Genomic DNA, 12284 nt, shown 5'->3' with positions numbered 1-12284 from the left:
AACCATTTTCCCACCTTCAAAACCTCTAAAACAACTCTCGGCATCCTCTTGTAGATCCTCCTGTAGACCTCCTGTAGATCCCCTGCAGCCTCCTGTAGAAATTCCTGTAGGTGACTTTTTGAAGTCCGATTGCAGGGAAAGCCTCCAGAAGGGTACTAGAGGCCTCCTAGGACCCATCCACACCTTCCTACACCTCTGCAAACTCCAAATTCGCCCTCCATCGCCACCTAATCGCTGCCACATCCACAAACAAATAAATTACATGCATGACAATTTCACATAAAATACATAAAAACCCAAAAAGATGTTTTTTTCTCATTTCCTTCTAGAAATAGCTTGAATAGATGTTGTTTACTTCCTAAGTAGGTAATGGCATTCATTTTATGGTTTTTCATCTCTCTTTTTGCAAAAGTAGGGTTAGGTGGTTAACTAGGGTTTGTTAGGTTTACTTTACATTTCAGTGTTCTTTTCCTTTCTGCAAATAGAGTAGCCTCTGTAGAGTGAGCTTTCCTTTCTTTCATCACACATAAAGCTTCTTCTGGAAATCATAGAAGTTGGCTTGAGCTCCTAGTGATCTTGTGCCAGCTGACCAAGTGACAGCCTGCAATAAGAACTAGTACTTGTGCATACAACACCGTCGTTTTCAAGTTTGTTACAAACTACTAGGTTGATAAAAGCAAAGTAGCCCAAGAGTTGTAGCGTTATTGCTGCAATATTGGTGCTCACCAGTTGCCTTAGCTGTGCGAAAGCATCTCAGCCCCTAGTTAGGGTTGCGCGAAGGCGATTATAATAGATTGCGAAGGCCTCACAGGTTAGGGCAGTGCGCGAAGTAACTTGCACGAAGGTATTCACAGTTGGACTATACCAACCCCTCAGACATCTCAAGGGTGCGGAAACTTGGTTCCAGCATATCCCCCATATTGCTTTGGGTGAGACCTCAGTCCGCGCTTCGCACGCTGTTGCCAAAAGGGCCAGTAGTGTAGGGATTTGTTTAGCTAATTAACTCCGAACCTGGGTCAGGCCCTCTCAAGCCAACAATCATGGTATTAGTGAGGGAAAAAGAAGGTCGTCTCATTCAGCTAGAAAAAGAAATCTCAAATAAACAACTCATTTGGTTTAAAATATCAGAAAATGGAAATCACATTAGAATTGCGGCATGCTATTTTGCACCACAAGTTTCAAAATCTACAAAAGTAGAGGGCTTGACCACAAAGATCCCTTTGTAGGCTTAAAAGTAGCTATTGCAACATATTCTCAGCTAGGCGAAGTCCTTATAGTGGGTGGTTTCAATGCTAGGACTGCAAGTGAGCAAGCTAGCATTCTTTGTTGTAAAGAAGACTGTGACCCTATTTGGTTTACGGAAGAGAGTAATCATCAATGGGAAAGAATTTCGGAGGACAAGCGCTGTAATCTCTTTGGTGAACAATTGCGTACTCAATGTGGGGCTTTCGATTTAGTCATTTGTAATGGTTTGACTAGATGGGCACAGTTCAGTAATTTCACTTGCAATACTTACAATGGAGCAAGTGTAGTAGATTATGTAATTTGCTCACATGGATTGTGTGAGAAAATGGAGGAAGTTTTGATTGGAGATCAGCTTTGGGACTTAAGATCAGATCACAAGCCAATTTATTTAAGTTTCTCTTGGACTGGAGAAGGAGAAAATCCTAATTCACGGCCTTCATAGTCACGAATTAACACATTTAACTCAAAGGGCGCTTTCAGAGTGCAAACGAGCAAAAATTAAGAAGTCTGAAACAAATTGCTTTCCGGTTAATGCTTGGTTTGAGGAGGAATGCAAAAAGGCAAGGAGAATGTGGAAAGAGTCAAACAAGGATAACATAAAGCTCAAATCTTACACGCATATATTAAGAAAGAAAAACGCTAATTTCATGGTTTCAAGGAGGGAAGAACTAATCTACCTTGGTAAAAATAACCCCAAATTATTTTGGAAGGAGCTCCAATTGAGAAAGATGCAAACTGAAAATAGTAGTACAACTTCTAAATGGTTTGGCTATGCAAGAGACCTCTATGAGCAGGATCCATAGGTTGACCCTCCTCCCTTCGTCAACACTGATACTGAACTCTTCACGGTGCAAGAGGTAGAGATGGGTATCAAGAAGTTGGGTGTTGGAAAAGCAAAAGACTTAGTTGAACTCCAAGCAGAGCATCTAAAGTGAGGCTTAAATATTCTTGCAGATCACATTACAAAAATTTTCAACAACATCATACAACAAGAGTTCCCCACAGATTGAACAACTAGTTTGGCAATACCTCTTTTCAAGAGTGGTGACATCAATAATCCCTCCAATTATAGGACCATAATGATAAACCCCTTGTTTGCAAAGTTATTTGGAAGCATGCTAGAAAATAAAATCAGCAAGTGGGCAGAAGAAAGAGATAAGCGTGCTAAAGGGCAAGCAGGTTTTAGACCTAAACATTCCACAGTTGATCATTGTATAACTTTAAGGCACATCATTAAGAGAAAAAGGAAGAAGCCTTTTGTTGTTTTGTTGATTTTAGAAAAGCGTTTGACACAGTTCCTAGGGATAAGCTTTGGCACAGAATGGAGGAACTTGAGGTTCCTAGACATTTGAGAGTAGCTGTGCATAGGCTGTATGAAGAGGTGAAAGTCAAAATTAGAACTTCAATAGGCATTTTTGAAAGTTTTAGAAGCGATATCGGGGTCAAGCAAGGTTGTCCATTGTCTCCTACCCTTTTTGGTTTATATATCGACAAGCTTGAGGAGTGGTTAAATTCGCAAGGGGGTGATGGTATCCATTTGGGCAAGTTTGTTATAAGGCTTCTTTTGTATGCAGATGACCTTATTTTGATTGCTAAATCTGCTCTTGGTTTGCAAGAGCACTTACTATCCCTTGAGCATTTTTGTAGAAGGGTGGGGATGTAAGTCAATAATAGCAAAATGAAAGTATTGGTTTTCTCTAAAAAAAGTAAACATAACCAACATGAGTTCTACTTTGAAGGCAACATTTTGGAAGAAGTTGCGGACTACAAATACCCTGGAAATGACTTCAACAAAAAATTACGCTGGGATGGTTGTAGAAAGAAAAGAACTTTGGGGGGTTAGAAAGCATTTTATGCTTTTCAAAATAGGTGTAGAGAGGCAGAGTTATGGGACTGGAAAACCACAACTCTTTTGAGCTTCTAGTGATTCGCTATGGTTGTGAATTGCGAGCCAGCAGTACATCCGACATGTAGTGTTAACAAATTGAGAAAATTCAGAAGCGTTTGATTACAAACAAATTCAAAATTAAAAGTGCAGTTCCTTATGCTATCTTGTTAAGTGAAATAGGGGCTGCTCCTATTGAAGCAATTGCTATGGTGCAAGCCATAAGGTATTTAAAAAAAAATTGAGCAAATGGAAGAGGGCAAATGGCCTAAGGTTGTCTTTAATGACATATTGTGCAAAAGAAAGAAGACTTGGATGCAACAAAATAACAAATGGTTTAGTAAATGGGGTATTTGCTTGAACACGTGTCCCATAAACAGTAAAGAGATAAAAGCTTTTGTTATGGATAAGTTCCACAAGTGTACTTGGGATAAGGAGCTAGGGAGAAAGAAAAAGTACTATATTGAAGTGTTTAATCCCACTCATAATCATCAACAAAAAGCGTACATAGAGGCCAATATTTCTTGGAGAGCTAAAATTCTTATTGCTCAGTTAAGGACTAATTCTCATCAACTTTGTTGTGAAACAGGGCACTGGAAAAGGCCAAAAGAAGTGTGGGAGGAAAGAGTATGTATTTTTTGTTGTTTCGGAAAAGTGGAAACAGAAAAGCATTTCATTTTAGAATGCGAGGCCTTCAAAGACAACAGGGAAAGTTATGCAAATATTCTAGCAGCTAGCTCTTGGGATAATCTATTCAGCGAGAGGTTTGTCGAGAAGCTGGAAGCGTTTAATGTGAGGCTTCACAGGAAAAGGGCCGAATACATCAAACCAGATGAAGCAATCTGTCCCACAGGCTATCTTTAGCCTTGTGGACGTTAAAATAATTTCTTTTTTCTTTCTTCTTTCTTTCTACATGTTTTAATATATATATATTGATCAGTGTTACCAGACTTGGCGAGCACTCGCGAGTCCAGGTTGGCTCGGCATGCAAAAGACCCGATTCGAATTTGGGCGAGTCAAACTCTGGATATACATGTTTTTTTGATGTTTTTTTCTGCATAAGTTCGTTCAAGGTTCGTTTGAGGTTGGTTTTTTATGTTTGGTTCAAATACGGAGCTCCATACAGTGGTCAAATGTTCCCTTCGAGATTTTTCTTGCGTAAGGGGTTCAATTTTCTTCATTTGCTTCAACCTTGGGGTTCCATACAACAGTCAAATGTGCCCTACAAAACCCTTGCATCAAACGTGCCCTTCGAGAGCCCTCTTGCATATTAATGGCTATTGTTGTCGAGATTGTGCGGCCATGTGTTCACTAAGTCGACATTTTGAATCATTGATCTCTATGGCTGTTCTAACTTCTCGTTTTGTGTAGCCCAAACAAAATCTAGATGAGAAGCTGCATTTTCATAGAGTTTGCAACCTGTCCGCTTCCCTCCACTGAACAAACGAAATAGTGCATTAATCATTAAAATAAAAATATACATTTGTCTAACACAAAGTCACTTAGCCGCCAAATGTAATTTTTTTAAGTTAGCTGCCAAACGTAATTTTAGTAAGACAGTTAAAGAATTTGTTGTCTATATATTATATCAATAATTATTAATATTTACATATTATATATAAATTGTTGTATATATTATATATTAATAATTACATATTATATTAGTAATTACAGTTAATTTAATTTATATCATATAAATATAAAATTTATGAAATATTGACATAAATTTATATATTGTTTTATATAATATAATATTTATTATTTAACTTTTTATAATAATATAAATTTTGTTCTCTATAATTTAATTATATGAATTTTGCTATTAAGATATGTGAATTATATCCCCACAAATATTGAGTAATTTATTTTATTATTCTATGTTATATTTTATTTACAACATTATATGTATATATATATACATATAATTTAATGATGGACCTCATTCGAACCTTATTAGAAAATCCGAATTCGAATTGTACTTAATGATTGTTGAATTCGAATTCGAACCCGAACCATGTGACTTTGGTATGCAGTGTTTTGTAAAATTTTAGAAGCAGATGCTTCTAGTTCTATGTAGTCACTAGTCAGGAGTGACGATTCAGTATTTTGGATCATGTTTGGACTCATAACATATGTGAGATACTTATTCATTCATGATATTTTGGATATCTATTGATATTATGCATTGTTTGGACATGGTTTTATTAAATATCAATGAAAAATGTTTTTGTTTGTTTGTTAAATTCAATATACATCTTTTTTTTATTGTATTCATTGATTTTTTCCTGATTTTCTGCCAATCTGATTAAAACTCTTTGCTCTTTTGCCTCGCCGATTAATTGCTGATTCTGAGTCTGGTAACATTGATTTTGGTGCATATATATGTAAAAAACTTGCAGAATGTCAAATTAATACCAGAAGACTTGAGAACATAGATTTTCGTGCTACATGTAGAGGAATATTACAATTTTAAGAAGCTAAAACTGTAGTCCATATTATCTTAGTCATTAAAGTTCCAACCATTTAGTACACAGACAACATCAACTGTCTAGCAGTTATACCATTATCGTCAAATGATCAACCATAACATGAACCTTCAAATTTCAAGCTCAATAAATAACATTTTTCATCATTTGATCAGCACCCAAGTTGTAACTGTAGGTATTAGGTACCAAAACTAAAAAGAAACTCTCTTTTGCTCCTCATTTAGTCTAAATATAATATTCTAATGATTGTCTTTAAGAAAGGTATTTTGATGTCTTTTCAAGTTCTGAAATGTTTAGCATAACATATCTTGCCATTCTTAGTTCTTTTATTGGTAATAATTCAACACGGAAGAAAAGAAGATTGAACACATGGAAGCAACATTGTTCACCCGATATATTCTTCCAAAACTAACTTTGTATTTTCCTGCTTGTAGTCCTAAAGTTTTGGTGTACAAGCCTCAAAGTACATAACATGTGTATTGTTTCTATTTTAATAGCATGATTGTATTTTATTCCATAGTTTATTTCATCTCATCCTCCAAGCATTTTATTATGTGTTACCAGACCTTTTTTTTTACGAGTAAGCAGAGCTATCTTTTATTTTGTGATTATACTGATTGTTCTTGCCCTTGGGGAGGTTTTGCATTCAATAGATAAATTTTCCATGAATATAGGGATTCTCAATTTTGGGGAATAAAATATACATGTATAACGTTTGTTAAATATTTCCAATTAGCCTTGTTGAGGAGGTTTTCCAAGAGGCAGATAATTGTCATCAAGATATGGTTTTGCCAGAGGCAGATAATTTTTATCAAGGTATGATTGCAACCATTCTCCTTATTCATTGCAACAGTTTCTTAATATGACATTTACATTGTACCTTTGCAATAAAATTTCACTTTTTTTTACAAGGTTCGAAATGCTTCTATAAACATGGCCCGAGGGGCTGCACTATGCAACATAAACTCTCTTTGGCTTAGGCCTTAAGTTTGAGTGTTTTTTACCCGAAATTTGCTTGGGATTTCCATCTAATCTCATCCCTTTTCAACATACAATTTGGGTGGGGTAGGGCAGAACTTTAATGGAACCCAAGGAAATGTCTGAACACTTTGTCAACCTCACTAGTGAGTTAAAGACTTGATTGACATTTAAAAACTTTTTTGTTTGTTATAAATTGAAAATTATTTTTCTTAAATACCAGTGTACCCAGTAAAGGATAATGCTAAGCTGAAGTAATGTTTTATGACTTTTGGATTTGTTTAAAATAATGGCTTAATGTTTGAAACAGCTTTATCTAGTTTATAGCTTTTGAAGTAATGTTGGTTTGTTAGCTTAAGAATACTTGCTTGTTTAGACTCTAGAGGCATTTTGTGAAATAAAGGTCTTAGCTTGAAAGTAAATGCTAGCTATAGTATTTTGTGAAATGTGTGCATGCCTAAATTAGTTGAGTGGAGTATTATTAGCAAGTGGTGGCATTCATAGAAAATGTACTAATATGGGGCACACACATGATGGACAATTGAATCATGATTTTCTTTTTAACCACTGGTCACATACAATAACATGATAAAAACTTCTATGGTTTTATGGAATCATGTCACCTTTAGAATAATCATTTGCAGGTTGGAGAAACGAAGTTGCTCATGAGCCAGGGTGGGATTTACACTTGGGACATGGGACATGGGACATGAAATACAAGAGTTGAGCGCGTGTGCGCACACACACACATGGCTCAAAACTTGTTTCATTAGTCCTTCAATAAACAACCATAGGGCTCCCATACCAGGGATCATGGCCGTTTATGAAACCTGATACAAGACACAGTATACACAGTATACAACTAGGGCTTCAGGTCAACTCCTTTAGACCTTCAATTTTCCTAACAAATCAAAGACAAACACACAACTTACTTGCTGGTTGAGCTCTCTTTTCAATAAGCCCTTTCAGTCCCGTTGTCCACAGAAGATCAGCTCCCTTTAGTCCTCTGCCCTGGTAGTCCTTTGCCTCCACTCACAGGGAATAGCTCCTTTTATGCCCTGTATGTACAGCTGCTCACAAGAGGGTTTGTCCTTCAATCCTCTGCATATATCAGCCTCTAAACATGCTGTGCAGACTTCTGTTACTGAACAGACTTCACAGTTACAACTCAAGAACCCTTCTCTCTCAGAACAACAGCCCTTGACACAAACATCAATCTTTCTTCTCTTCCTTCCTGGCCTCTCCATAGGCCTGAGGCACTTTGGCCTTGCTCCACAGGCCTCTGATGCATTTCGGACCCTCTCCTCTGCCTACAGCCTACCTCAGATAGGCTTGTCTCTGTTGCAGCCCTCACAGATCCGTCTGCCCTTGGTTGTGAGGCCTTTTCGGCCCTCCTGCAACCATCCTGAGGCCCTCTGTGACCCTCTGCAGCGACCTGCAGCCCTACAACAGAACAAAACTTCCTTTAACTCAGCCAGGCAGAACAGAACCCTCGCCCTTCTATTCCTCTTCAACAACATATAGAAAATCTCGAACTCGTTTTCCACTTGGAGATCTGCAGCTCTTTTCTTGGCTTGCTATTCTTCATAAGATGGAGTTGCTATGATGATGAAATGACCTCCATGTCCTCCAATATAGTGTTCAAGGGGTGACTATTAACCCCAAGGGTCATGTCATTTGGCTCCCAACCGACCTGAGCCTACATGCTCAAACACTAATAATATCAAAAATAAATATTCTTTCCTAGTTTTAAGCCCACTGCTTTGGGTCCACAACCCCTAGGCTTGGGTACTTTGCTCACAATCCTTCATTTTGTGGGTCACCTCCTCACAAATCAAGTACCCATGATTTGTGGGAGTACCTCCCAAGCTACACCAATTTTCAACATTCTGAACAGCACAGTGCATCAGTGAAAGATATGATCATTGAACATTAAAAGATATGCATTTTGTTGGGCAACTTGTAACTCACCCTATTGACAGAAGCTGACTTCAAAGAGGAGCTTCACTTTTCTGGTTTACAGAGGCTTTGTTAGTTTGGAAACAGAACTAGCAACCCCTGATGAAAAATGACTGTGGGGCATGATGGTACCAACTTGTAACCAAATTTTGCTTTTATTAATGGGAAAAAAATGTGGTTCTTTCTACAGTGGGTATCTATGCTAAGTTGCTTACATTTAGAGGTGATTACATATAGGGGTCATGACCTTATCCACCATAACAAACAATGTTCCAGTAAGAGCAGGGCAACGAATTTAGTGTCTAGCCATTGCAACCTTTGTAATCAAGCAACTCTTCAGATTCTCACATCACGGTATGCAAAACTACAGGGTTGGATGATGTTGTCACTAATTTTTGCACAAGGAGGTTTCAGTACGAACTAGACTATAAATCATTAAGGTAGATGTTGTTGCAGATGAAATTGTGTCTGTAATTGGGGAAAATCAAGGTTGTAGAATGAACTGTGGAGGAAATAGGCTCATAAAATAAAGTTTTGGTATAGTGTAGCACACATAATATAGTTGTGGAACAACAGACACAGTTGTGGAACAACAGACACATAGAAAGAAGTCATGAGCACAAGGAAAACTGTGGATCATAACATTATTGTGATGGCTGTTGGCCTGCATGTCCGGGTACCAGAGTTTGGTTGATTTTTTGGAGAGTTTTGATTGATTGTAATTATTGTGTAAATATTTATTCAATTTTGCATTAATCGTTATCGGGATATTATCGGCACGGGGAAAAAATCAGAAAAAAATCGGGAAAAAATCGGTAAAAATCGGGAAAAAATCGTAACATACAAAAATATTCAATTTTTTTAATATCTAAAACATCTGCAACATAAAATAAATACATTGACACATAAATAAGATAAAAGAACTAAATGTTTAATAATCATTACTAGTGCTACATCACACACAACAGTGAATCATGTCCTGAATAGTAAGTCTTGACTCCTGACTCATGACTCCCAACTCAGCCTCAAAATATCAACAAAAAATATAATAATGTATCTCATATCATGAGTCATAATGTCATATACAATGAAATGAACCAAATAACTAAAGTCTAATACTACTGATTTCCTATGCCCCTCTAGATGTAGATGCCGGTGGAGTTGGCAGTGGACTCTGCTGTGCTCTAGAAGCTGAAGAACTAGGAGCTACAGGAGGTAGACCGCGTTCTCTACTGGTGACGGGTAGCTTGGGTAGGTTGTGTCACCTCCTCCTCATCAAAAATCCGATTAAAAAAATAAATAAATTTTTTCCACGATTTTTTCCAAAAAATCGCCGAAAAAAATGATGTATTTATCGGGCGATAATATCGCCGGTTTTAAAAAACCACGATTTTACGATATAATCGCGATTAGTGCAACACTGTATTTGTTAAGTTTGTCTTTAATTGTAATTATATTATTCAGATGTAAGTTGTAATGTGATCTCTATAGGTTTGAGTTGCATGCCAAAGTGAATGTGAGAGCTGAGATGGAATATACAAGCCGTTGGTTTGTGTAGTGAATATTGAGCAGCACTTGCTACAATCTGGTTGATATAAAAGGTGCAGAGTTCTCATTCCGGTTCCTGAGCTTGCCCAAGTGTGTTTGTAACTTTGTGGCATCATATTGAATTGCTTTGCATAAACTCTTTGAATCTGACTGTTACTATAAAATCCTTTTGTACCATGTTTGTTACATTCAGAATTATTTTTGTTTCAATTCTTTGGGTAATGTCTCTGCAGTTTATAATCTTGAACATTGTTTTTCCAACAGCTTCGTGAACAGATCATCTACCAGAGTCAGGTAAGTTGGTTGAGGTTGCTTGAAGCTTCTGCTGCTAAATCACCATATTTGTTACATTCACAGTTATTATGGCTTCAAGTCCTAGGGTGATGTCTCTGTAGTTTACAATTTTGAATGTTGTTTTTCAAACAGCTTTTTGGACTGAACATCTACTACAGTCAGCTAAATTGGATAAGATTGCTCTTGCTACTAACTCGTCGGATTGCTTTTGAAAGTCCTTTCTGATTTGTGCTAGGGTATTTGGATTTCCTTGCCCATTGGACATAAAGTCAGGAAAATTTGATTTTATCATGAGTTAGGAGTCTCCCATTGTTATCAAAATTCAAATAAAGTTAATAAACCTTAGCCTTGTTTGGAACACTATTTTGCATCTTTGCAAAATATCTGTAGATGCATTTATCGGATTTGGGCTAATGAATGCTACCTTATAATAATTAGTAAATACCTCTAACCTTTAGGATCCCATCAATCATAGCATTGCTTTTGAATGGAAAAAGTGCATGGCACAGTTGCTACCTTCTCCATTTCATTGTAATGTTGTTTTCACTTAAGTTTCTTTGGCTTTTCGATTTCACTCCATCCAAGCTTATGCATACATTTGCAGCTCCATTACCAACTCTATGCAAGGGTCACTTTCCTATTGGGTAGCTTTTACTGATTAGTCCTTGGCAACTGCTTTTTTAACACTTGATAAGGTTAAAAAGTTTGGTTATTGCTTTCTTCCCATTGCCGTTGGAAGCAGGAGCAAAGTGTGGAGTTTGGAACATGAATTTCCAGAAAACCTGTGAGCGAAGCCTTTTTTATATAATGCATATTTTTATATATTTTGATGCATATATATTTAGAAAACATGCAGAATGTTAAAATGAATACGAGGAAACTTGAAAACATAGATTTTTGTGCTACTTGTAGACGAATAAGAAGCTAAAACTGTAATCCATAATATCTTAGTCATTAAAGTTCCAACCATTTGGTACACAGACAACATCAACTGTCTAGCAGTTATACCATTACTGTCAAATGATCAACCATAGCATGAATCTTCAAATTTTGAGTTCAGTAAATGACATATGTCATAATTGATCAACACCCAAGTTCTATCTGTAGGTAGTAGGTACCAAAATTAAAAACTCTTTGCTCATTACTGTGTCAGTGTAGATATAATCTTTTAATGGTTGTCTTTAAGAAAGGTAGTCTGATGTCTTTTCAAGTTCTGAAATGTTAGCATAACATCTCTTGCCATTTTTAGTTCTTTTATTGGTAATAAGTCAACACGGAAGAAAAGAAGATTGAACACATGAAAGCAACATTGTTCACTCGATAGTCTGATGTCTTTAAGAAAGGTAGTCTGATGTCTTTTCAAGTTCTGAAATGTTAGCATAACATCTCTTGCCATTTTTAGTTCTTTTATTGGTAATAAGTCAACACGGAAGAAAAGAAGATTGAACACATGAAAGCAACATTGTTCACTCGATACATTCTTCCAAAATTAAGTTTGTACTTTCCTGCTTGTAGTCCTAAAGTTTTGGTGTACAAGCCTCAAAATACATAACATATATAATGTTTCTATTTTAATATAGTATGATTGTATCTTATTACATAATTTATTTCATCTTATCCTCCCAGGATTTTATTATGTGGTTTGTACTGTTTGTTCCTACAATATATGCATGAGCCTATGTTTGTGTTGATCTTGATATATCATGAAATAATGTTTCCGAACACCGTTACAATGTAGGTGCATTTTCAGTACCAAGACATCGAAGCATATTAATTCTTGTATAGTTTCTGGTAATATCTCTTATATTTTACAATAATGCAATTTCAAAATAATGTTTTTATCTGTTGTTTGCAATTTCTATGGTGGCATGAGTCTATGCACCCATTTA

General features: G+C 36.5%; 2 non-coding genes across 2 annotated transcripts; both read left to right on the top strand.

The window, feature by feature from the left end:
• Positions 1-5986: 5986 nt before the first annotated feature.
• On the top strand, positions 5987-6094 carry LOC149169911 (small nucleolar RNA snoR104). Its single transcript, XR_016259941.1, has one exon. It is a non-coding gene; the product is annotated as a small nucleolar RNA snoR104 (small nucleolar RNA).
• A 5741-nt stretch (positions 6095-11835) lies between these two features.
• On the top strand, positions 11836-11954 carry LOC149169910 (small nucleolar RNA snoR104). Its single transcript, XR_016259940.1, has one exon. It is a non-coding gene; the product is annotated as a small nucleolar RNA snoR104 (small nucleolar RNA).
• Positions 11955-12284: the final 330 nt, after the last annotated feature.

Source organism: Pinus tabuliformis, chromosome 4_2 (genome assembly GCF_031772625.1).
Source record: "Pinus tabuliformis cultivar Carrire ecotype Pingquan chromosome 4_2, CPIR1, whole genome shotgun sequence".
Classification (NCBI taxonomy): domain Eukaryota; kingdom Viridiplantae; phylum Streptophyta; class Pinopsida; order Pinales; family Pinaceae; genus Pinus; species Pinus tabuliformis.
This window is presented reverse-complemented; position numbering and strand designations above follow the sequence as displayed.